Source organism: Schistocerca nitens, chromosome 10 (genome assembly GCF_023898315.1).
Source record: "Schistocerca nitens isolate TAMUIC-IGC-003100 chromosome 10, iqSchNite1.1, whole genome shotgun sequence".
NCBI lineage: Eukaryota > Metazoa > Arthropoda > Insecta > Orthoptera > Acrididae > Schistocerca > Schistocerca nitens.
The window spans coordinates 85,975,171-85,984,403 of NC_064623.1; the positions used below are offsets into that span (position 1 = coordinate 85,975,171).

Genomic DNA, 9,233 nt, shown 5'->3' on the forward strand with positions numbered 1-9,233 from the left:
AACTTTAGCAAATGAAATGGTTGGCTGAAAGGACACTGGTCAAGATATCAAAGGACTGCCAATTTACCACCACCACGTAAACTGGCTGTAAGCCCTTCTCTGTTACATCTACCTCTATCTACATCTACATGGAGAGACTACTAATACCATTTAAGTGCTTGGCAGAGGGTTCCTCAAACCACATTCACAATTCTGTTATTCCAATCTTTTCTAGCATGCAGAAAGAATGAACACCTATACCTTTCCATATGAACTCTAATTTCCCTTATTTTATCATGGTGATCATTCCTCCCTATGTACGTCAACAAAATATTTTCGCATCTGGAGGAGAAAGTAGGTGATTGTTAAAGGGGCAGAAAGGGTGAATGGTAAAGAAGAGGGGATGAAAGGACTGGCAAGATTTAGGCAATTGTGAGAGTTATTAAGAAGTCCTTCTCAATAACTGCAACAGGTTTCCTTCCCGGCCATAATTTACATCAATTTCTTCAACTCAGATTTTTTTTAATCATAACTACTCCCTTTTCACTCAAATTTTCTATTTATTTTCTGAACTATATTTTTTACTCACACCTCCCCCTCCCAATCACATACAATGAACTTAGCTTTTCACTCTTAATAATTTGTGCACAATGTTTTGTCAGTAATCTGTCTTGCGTACTACCCTGTCTTACACCTTTAAGCTCAAGTTTTCTAATCTTGTCCAATGCAATCCCCAATAATCAGTATGTCCTTTTCTTCCCATCTGGTAAGTCTCCCCGAAACCCCAGCTCAGGGCAACTTTTCCAAACTAACCATTTCTCTGAAACTCACCAGTCCTTTTCCTTCACCCTTGTTCCTTACACCTCAATTATTCTGCCTGGAGGAGCCGCTGGCTCTGAAAGCTTGCGAACTTTTAACACCTTTATATGCATATTCTAATTATGTGGTAAGTAGATTTTTTTACCTATCCACTTACATTATATTTTGAAAAATTGGTTATTTCAATTATCTTATACTCTTTAGATGGCTTGGCGGCAACAGTCATAATACATCTAAATGAAAATTGAACGATTTGGCTGTATACGCTGTTTATTCTATTGTACAACAATGACTTCAGCCTTTGGCCATTTTCAATTAAGTTTGGTTAAATTTCTGTAAATTAATAGTCATAATTCTGGGCTTTATATTGATCAGGAGATAAAAAGAGACTTTACGTCTGATCACCTAGGGGTCACATTGGATAGAACACTGTCTTTCAAACACCTCCAAAATGTTGCTGCAAAAAATAAGAACTCGCAACAACATAATTCATGAACTATGTGGAACAACTCTGGGCTCTACAGTCCCAACTCTGCGATGCTCAGCACTATGGTTGGAGTACTCTACCGTTAAATACTGTAGTGCCGTCTGGTTCAATAGTGCCCATACAAATTTCAGATACCCAACTAAATACCACAATGCAGCTTATCACTGGCACATTAAAATCTACTCCCATACGCTGGCTACCAGTGCCAAGTCTTATCCCCCTCCTGCCAGATCTCCGACGTAAAGATGTTCCCTTAGGAAAATTTAACAAAATAATGGACAATCCAGAACTACCGATGCTAATCACCTGTGTTCAAGAAAACCACCAAGAGATGGCATGCACTTTAACAGCAACTACCATTGAGTGGCAGAAGAGACGACAAATGCTGCCCAACAATGCCTCCTGCGAAGAAGATGCCACAACCTGGTTTCAACCTCCCTCGCATACAATAGTCCACACTAAACAGAATCCAAACCAACCATGGAAATTGTGCAGCCTCCCACTTCAAGTGGAACATAACTTCAATGCCCGAGCGTGACTGGTGCTACACAACAGACGATCCAGCAAATCACCGAATGTAGGACAAGAAAATATAATGGCAGTGCTAGTGACTGGTTTCACGACTCCACAAACTATGGACTACATTCGTAATCTAGACATATGCTAAATAAATAAAATCTGTAAATTCAGTCATCAAAATGCATTACCAAGTTTTATACATCCTGACAATGACTGACTATGAAAGCCTGATCATGCTTAACATTGAAGTAGGCCCACTTGAATTCATGATTGTCCACAATTTTACACAAAATTACACACACTATACAGTCAAATGGTGGAACTTTTAATTAAACAACTGTACAACATTTTTAAACAATCTATTGAAATATTATGATCTGTGGATAAGAGTTATCCTGTGCCATATTTTAATGCCCCAATTCAACAAGACATTGTTGCTGAAAGACTAATATGCCACTCAAGCCCATATACAAGCATGGTGATAAAACTCAGCTCAGTAACACTATTCTATTTCATTAACAGTTATCTCTAGAATTTTAGAAAAATTAATGCATGCTACAATTACTGGACACCTCAAGAGGAGCAGAGTTACCAGCAACAGCCAATTTAGTTTTCAAAAGGGCTCTGCAAGAAAGCCAAACTAGTTGGAATGAAGGGCATTGTAGGTAATTGGATACATCATCTCCTGGCGAGAGAAACGGGATCTACAATAACTCAAGTGGGGTATGGCTCACCTCTGCTCAATCTAAATGGACTCCCAAGTTCCTGTCAAGACTCAGTTTTAAAGCCACAGTTGTTTATAGATCTACCACTATGTGCAAGTCCGCCCTGTAAATTTACTTTATTTGCCGGTAAGACCACAATCTTCATGAGTGGATGATCAGATGACAGTTTTGAGGAGTGTATAAACAATGAAAAGGTTAATTGGTTCAATGCAAAATAATTCAACTAAGACCAGTTTTATCCACTAAAACAAAAAATGATATGTGACTTGGAAATCAACTGATAGAAATACAATGTGTCAAATCTTTGGACTGCATACTGGAAGTAAAATTAACTATCTCATATCCAACCAACCCTAAAAAGATTGAGCTCATCTACATGTGCTATCAGAATTATCTCTTCGTTTTGAGACAACAGTATTTGTCCACGTACTTCATGGCTATTATCACCCACGTTTTATGGAATTATCTGCTGGGTAAATTTGGCTTTGGCAACTAAAATTTTTTTACCCCCAAAATAAGCCTGTAAGACTATTCCGTAACCTTCTCACCAAGGGACAAATCATGACCACTGCAGCCCAAAATGTGTTCAGTAATTAGGAAATCCATGGTCTATATGACCATAATATAAACCATGACAACTCTGACGAGAGGGAAATCTGCAGTATCAACTTACAAACCTGATAGTGGTGCAGAACACTGATAAATTGCATGGAAACAAAATTACTGACTGCCTCCCACAACAGAAATTGCCCTAAATGAAGCTAAATTAAAGAAATATCTGTTAGATATATCTACCCATTAAAACAATGTATAGAAAGGTTACTTATTTAGAAAGAACTAACTGACTACCTATGACATTCAACCATAACAGATAGTTCACTTTGTACTTACATATAGTTGTCTCTTATAAATGTGTAATACATTTATTTTGTCATCATCTACTCTGAACACTTCTCGTACGGCTATCTGTTTGTATTTAAGAATCACAGGTAAATAATGTAAATCATTAATGTCTATCTTTGTATCTGACTTGACCTACAAGTCACATGATGTATTCACAACTTGGGTTTAATATAACATGAAATAAAGTAATATGTCAGACTGTAGATGTGTTATATTTTGTGGCAAGCTGCTGCAAGACCCACAGTAAACTAGTCAAAGTTATCTTGAGTGACTATTTCTGGCTTAACTCTCCATCTACATATTTTTATTTTATCAACTAGAAGGCATATGTTTTTGTACCTGTTGCAAAAATATGACATCATTAGGGCATTGATAACAATATCGAAAAGTTACATAACTGGTTTTTGTAAAATTAAATGGTTTCAGCTTCTGGTTGCAGCTACTGTGATGAATAAACCAGTTAAAGTCTCCATTAGTTTTCAGCACTGACTCCCTTTACATAAGATTATAGTTACACTGTAATGAATTAATCCCTTTTAACTATTAATGTGAGTAAATCAGCCACAGTTTTAATTTGTTGTTAGTTTGTGCAACAAACAGTCTGTAATGATTTCTTCTGCAAGTTAACGTACAGTTTAATTCATTCCACATCCCCCACAATGTCCTTCATAATTAGGATTTACAGAATACATGAATGAGAAGACTGATTACACTCTGCTTTAAAACTGAAATTGGCATCAGTAAATTATCTTACAGTGTAGTAGTGTATCAAGAGTACTTACAAACAATCTGAGAAAGGAACTCCGCATAGATTGTAAACTGGTATTCTGCAAAAACTATCTTGTATGGCTCTTGGTAGGCTATGTCCTATTCCAGTGTGGACTTGTGGAATACAGCTTGTTAGCCACACTACTGTTCTCGTTAATACTTAAGTCCCAGTATCATCAGCTGGGTGTTCTGGTTCACACCGAGTAACCTAAACATGACATTTATAGCATACATTAACTATGACACTGGGAAGCCAAAAGCAATTTTAACTAGCACAATGTAACTGGTTTTGTTTCAACTTCTTGTAAAACTGGAGTTCTGTGTCCAAATTTATTTATTACAATGAATTTCACTGAAAGAAAGAAGACCAGAGAATTAAAAACTGTGCAGTATCACTTCAGCATAAGTTCTTCTGCATAGTCAAACACGTAATTGCACATTCCGGGTAACAGCTGATATTTTTGCTGTACGTATCTTGAAGCTAATTGCATCTGATTCGGAAGTTTGTATGCTGGTAATAACTTAGAAAACAGAAATAAAGCAACGTTCTTTTCCTAATATGTCTGTCTTGCAAGCGTTCCCCTTTCCATTGACAGCATATTGTCAAGACATACCACTTTTCCCGTGCAAAGAAATAACGCTTTCATATACTAAAGATGCTCTACAAAAATAAAACAAATTTTTTTAACAGCAATGTTTTTTTTGAAATAACTACAGACAACCGCATTTGTAATGGCGTCACTTTTTAGATACACCATTACTTATCTCTAGTTCCCTAGTAACTCAACTGAAGATAGTACACACTTGTCTACAGCACTGTGTAAGGGCATGTAGCAATGACAAAATTTAAAGACTACCCAAGTAAGCACACAAAGTGCCGCATCAGGAATTGGTTACAACGTAAGAGTGACTTTAAGCGGTTACTTACAGTTATTAACACCCATGGCTTCAATACTGGTTTACGTATTACTCTTAAGTCAATTTATGCTTCAGCCATACGCTGCGTAGTACAAAGTACATATAAACTTTGCCACACGCAACAACTCCCACGATAAACGAGCCACGCAGACCTTTAAACGATAAAGAAATACGTGTCCTCCATTTCACAAGACTACGTGCAAACATGACGTCATTTTGACGTCACCAACTGCTATCGACTTTCGTTACATTCGATGCTGGATGCTTGGGAATGAATTTTGGATTCCGTAATTTTCGTGTTGAAGTATTTAGTTTCAAGGCAACGGCACATTGAAGATTTATAAAAACAAACCATTCTTTGCCCGATTTGTGATAATTACACTTCACGTAATGACGACTGGCGGTTAAGCCCTTCGTGCGATCTACGATTCAACACACGCGCTCTCTCTCTCTCCGTTTGTGTGATTATCATGGTCAATACCTTATAAATTAAGCATGATATACGAACAAAAACATTTGCAAAAGAATTGAAAAGTAACAGTCTTTTTTCCAAACAAATTCTTCCACATTAGCAGACGATGTATTATACATTCTGGCACTGGTATAAGAATACCTGCTCTTGCTTTGTTCTTCGTTTCAGTTTTTTCAAGCCCAAAGGAGTAAGTTCGTTTTTCTCGTAATGCATTGTAATTTTTCGTACAAATCAGAACATAATTCAAACAATCAGGACAGTTTCCCCTTGGGGTAGCTGAAGGGTGTACTTTCCCCAACACCGTATATAATTACGTAAATAACGAGTATCAAATTTGCAGGTTCTTACTTGCCACGAAAGAAACAGAAACAATAATTTCCAAAATTACAATGAATATACAATCTGCTGCTTTAATTCGGGAGCAAGAATGGCTACCGGAATCACGATACTTCGTTTTTACATTCTTTTTACGGTTTCGGATGAGTGCTCTGACAGTACTACGTTTTTTACTCTGCTGTACAAAGCACGTACAATTTTATTAAAAATTACGTTGTGTACTCTAATGGTCCTCAAATGATTACATAGATCCATTAAAAAGAAGTCAGTACACAGATAAAAACGAATAACGTGAGGGAAGATGGCTTACCCACTTGCGCGTAACTAATAAACCCGTCTCAATTTTTTAGTACTAATGAGGCATACGCAATGACTGCGTAGTTGCAAATTATTTCTAAAGAGAACATAACCCTCTCATCCACACATTTCTTTCATGTTTGGAAATAACTGTATATTGAAAAGCATAACCATTCACACTATCTCAAGGCAATAAACTGCTAATACAAGAACAACCAACACAACGATTGCACCAATTTCCTGTCGAAATCTTCCGCTAGTACACTTACCACGATCACACCCCACCTTAATATCAAGATGGATGACTGTTCTAGACTAACTGCGCCAGCGCTGCCAACGTTTCAGCGTTACTGGCTCGCAAAATTGCAGCGAAGTTCATTTTGTCGAGGGATCGTACAGAGCTACAATATAAACGCCGTTTTGTGTGTCTGTAATGAACTTTTTGTTGCAAGTGGCGTATCCAGACAGCTTCCAGTGGAAACAAACAATTTATTTTTAATATTTCGCGTAATTAGTGATCGAATTTAAAAATTTAACATGCTATAATCTACTCATTAAGGGTAAGTTAACACGATTAGATAATTTTCACAATTGGAAAGTAAGCATTTGTCTTGAAGCTCATGGCGCTCCAATATTGCAACTTTGTTCATCTTTTACTCGAAAATGATGACACTTAGCGGCGACTTCCAACAAACTTCACACATAAATTCAAATCTTTACGAAACTTTTCCTCGCTAACAGTCCCCATAAAATGTTGCAAGGAAAAAAGTTTATCGCTCACTACATTTTCGCTTTTCATGTGGTCGAACTTCAGCATCTGTCATGACGTTTTAATCTGTTACTTCTTCACTACTCATCAAACGAACACAAAGGTACTACGAAAAAATAAACACTAAAGTTTTCTCAGACAGTTTCGGAAGAAGGTTAGCTATAAAACTAAAAACAGATGATGCAGAAGGAAGGTTCAAAATTCAGGGACTAGTAATACCTAATGCAAGATTAAGACAAGTTGCTGACAGTGTTGGAAGAAGAATGCAAGAATCTATCATCAAAGGAGTATTAAGTAATTGTAGGAGGTGCTAATGATGTGTGTCACAATGAAACAGTTGCAGCAACAAAAGCATTGAAAGAGTCACTGGGTAAGCTAATATATACCAATGTAATAGTGGCCAAAATACCTCAACGTTATGATCTAATAGAACAATCATGTGTGAACAACGAAATTAAAAATTCAAATAACCTCTATGATTCAGTATGTAAACATTTCAAGAACGTACCAGTGATTGACATGAATTATATTTCAGACTGCTGCCACACCACAATTGTGCCCCTTAGCAAACCTTGTCACTGTAACAGAGCTTACCATACAAGCCATGGTCAGCATCTAAATGGCTTTGGAAAGTCACTTCTAAGCAAAAACAAAAAATTCTTGGGATTGTAAGAGAAAAATTAAGCTCTGCTAATAAAACAATTTATAGGCCTCAGTTCAAAGGTATGGTACAGGGAAACTCGCAGTAGTGACCAAATCTAACACAAGTTGGATTTGGTCACAACAGTTTCCAAAGGACAGTAAAGATAATGCAACAGAAAAAGCAACAAGTATTCCTCCCAGTAACAAAAACAATTTAATATTATTTCATGTTAACTGAGTTACAGTACTTGACAGACAAAATTAACTGTAGCGTACTGTGTATTAATGAGCATTGGTTGCATGACTCAGAAATAGATTTGTGTGTACCTTATGTCTACATATTAGCCACAAAATGTTGTAGAACAAATATTGCACATGGTGACGTTGCAATCTACATCAAAGAAAACTTAAATCTGCAGCATTCAGTGATAGACCTACACAAACATTGCATTGAAGGTGTATTTGAAGTAGCAGCCACAGTATTGCATACCCAAAAAGTTATCATTGCTTCTGTGTAGCGTACACCAGCCTCTGATGAGGAAGTTCTTATAGATAAACCAAATTCACTAATCAAATTATTCACTAAACACAAAAATCACAAAATTTTTATTGCAGGTGACTTCAATATAGATATAAGCGAAAGTACAAAAATGTAAATGACATGGTTAACAGCCTAAAGACACTAAACTGCAACTGTATAAATGAAAAACCTACTAGACTAGATGCATGCCTTGATAATGTAATTAGTAATGTAAATCAGGATCAACTAAAGATTGATGTGATTAAGTTAGAGTCATCTGATCATGATGGGATATGGGTCAGAACAGGCAGTTTGAACCCAGAGAGAACTAAACAGTTAGTCACTTTCAGAATACTAAAAGGGAGCAATATTATACGACTGAAACATGAACTGAAGGTGGTAGATTGGCCAAACACACTACACAATATAAAAAGTATTGATGAATGTTTCTCTATGTCTTTATATATCATTAAAATGCAGTAGATATTCACTGTCCACTTATCACAAAAAGATGAACCCCTAACAACAGAAAAATACCTCAGCACTCTAATAAGTGGTACACTCCAGAGCTCATGCAAATGAGAACAAGCTACTTATACTAAACATAATAGTGATAAAAATGAGGAAGTCAGGAAACACTATGTGACCCATAAGAAGCTGTACAAATATGAAATAAAATCAGCTAAATGTAAAGTAAATGATGAATATATTGCAGGCTCAAAAAATGCCTGTCAAGCAGCTTGGAATATAACAAAAAGGGAAATCAATATGGGCAAACAGGAAGCCACAGTGCCTGTAAATTGCAACATCCTTAACGAATATTTTATAAATTGTGCCAGCTCTCATTCTTCTTCTTCTACTTCTTTTTCTTCTTCTTCTTCTTTTGGTAAACATAATTCTGGTAATATTTCAGGTGCTGTAACCCTTCTTAAACAACAAGCACCAGCAACCAAGAAATTCTCTTGGTCAAAAATCAACTACAACCACATTATCAAATCTATAAAGAAACTTAAAAACTCAAAAACAGAGGACTATTATGGGCTTAGCAACAGTATTGTTAAACACATAGCTACTGCATT

General features: G+C 36.4%; 1 long non-coding RNA gene across 3 annotated transcripts in view; it reads right to left on the reverse strand.

Annotated features, from left to right (window-relative positions):
• Positions 1–6,537, reverse strand: part of LOC126210471 (uncharacterized) — a 33,499-nt gene extending 26,962 nt beyond the window's left edge. Inside the window, exons 1-2 of one of the 3 annotated variants that reach the window (XR_007540681.1) lie at positions 6,493–6,537; positions 4,215–4,408 (exon numbers count right to left, since the gene is read on the reverse strand). This is a non-coding gene — a long non-coding RNA (uncharacterized LOC126210471). Of the gene's footprint in view, positions 1–4,214; positions 4,409–5,128; positions 5,308–6,236; positions 6,466–6,492 lie in introns of those variants that run through there. The other 2 variants (XR_007540682.1, XR_007540680.1) reach the window with 2 other exon arrangements.
• Between the last annotated feature and the right edge of the window lie 2,696 nt (positions 6,538–9,233).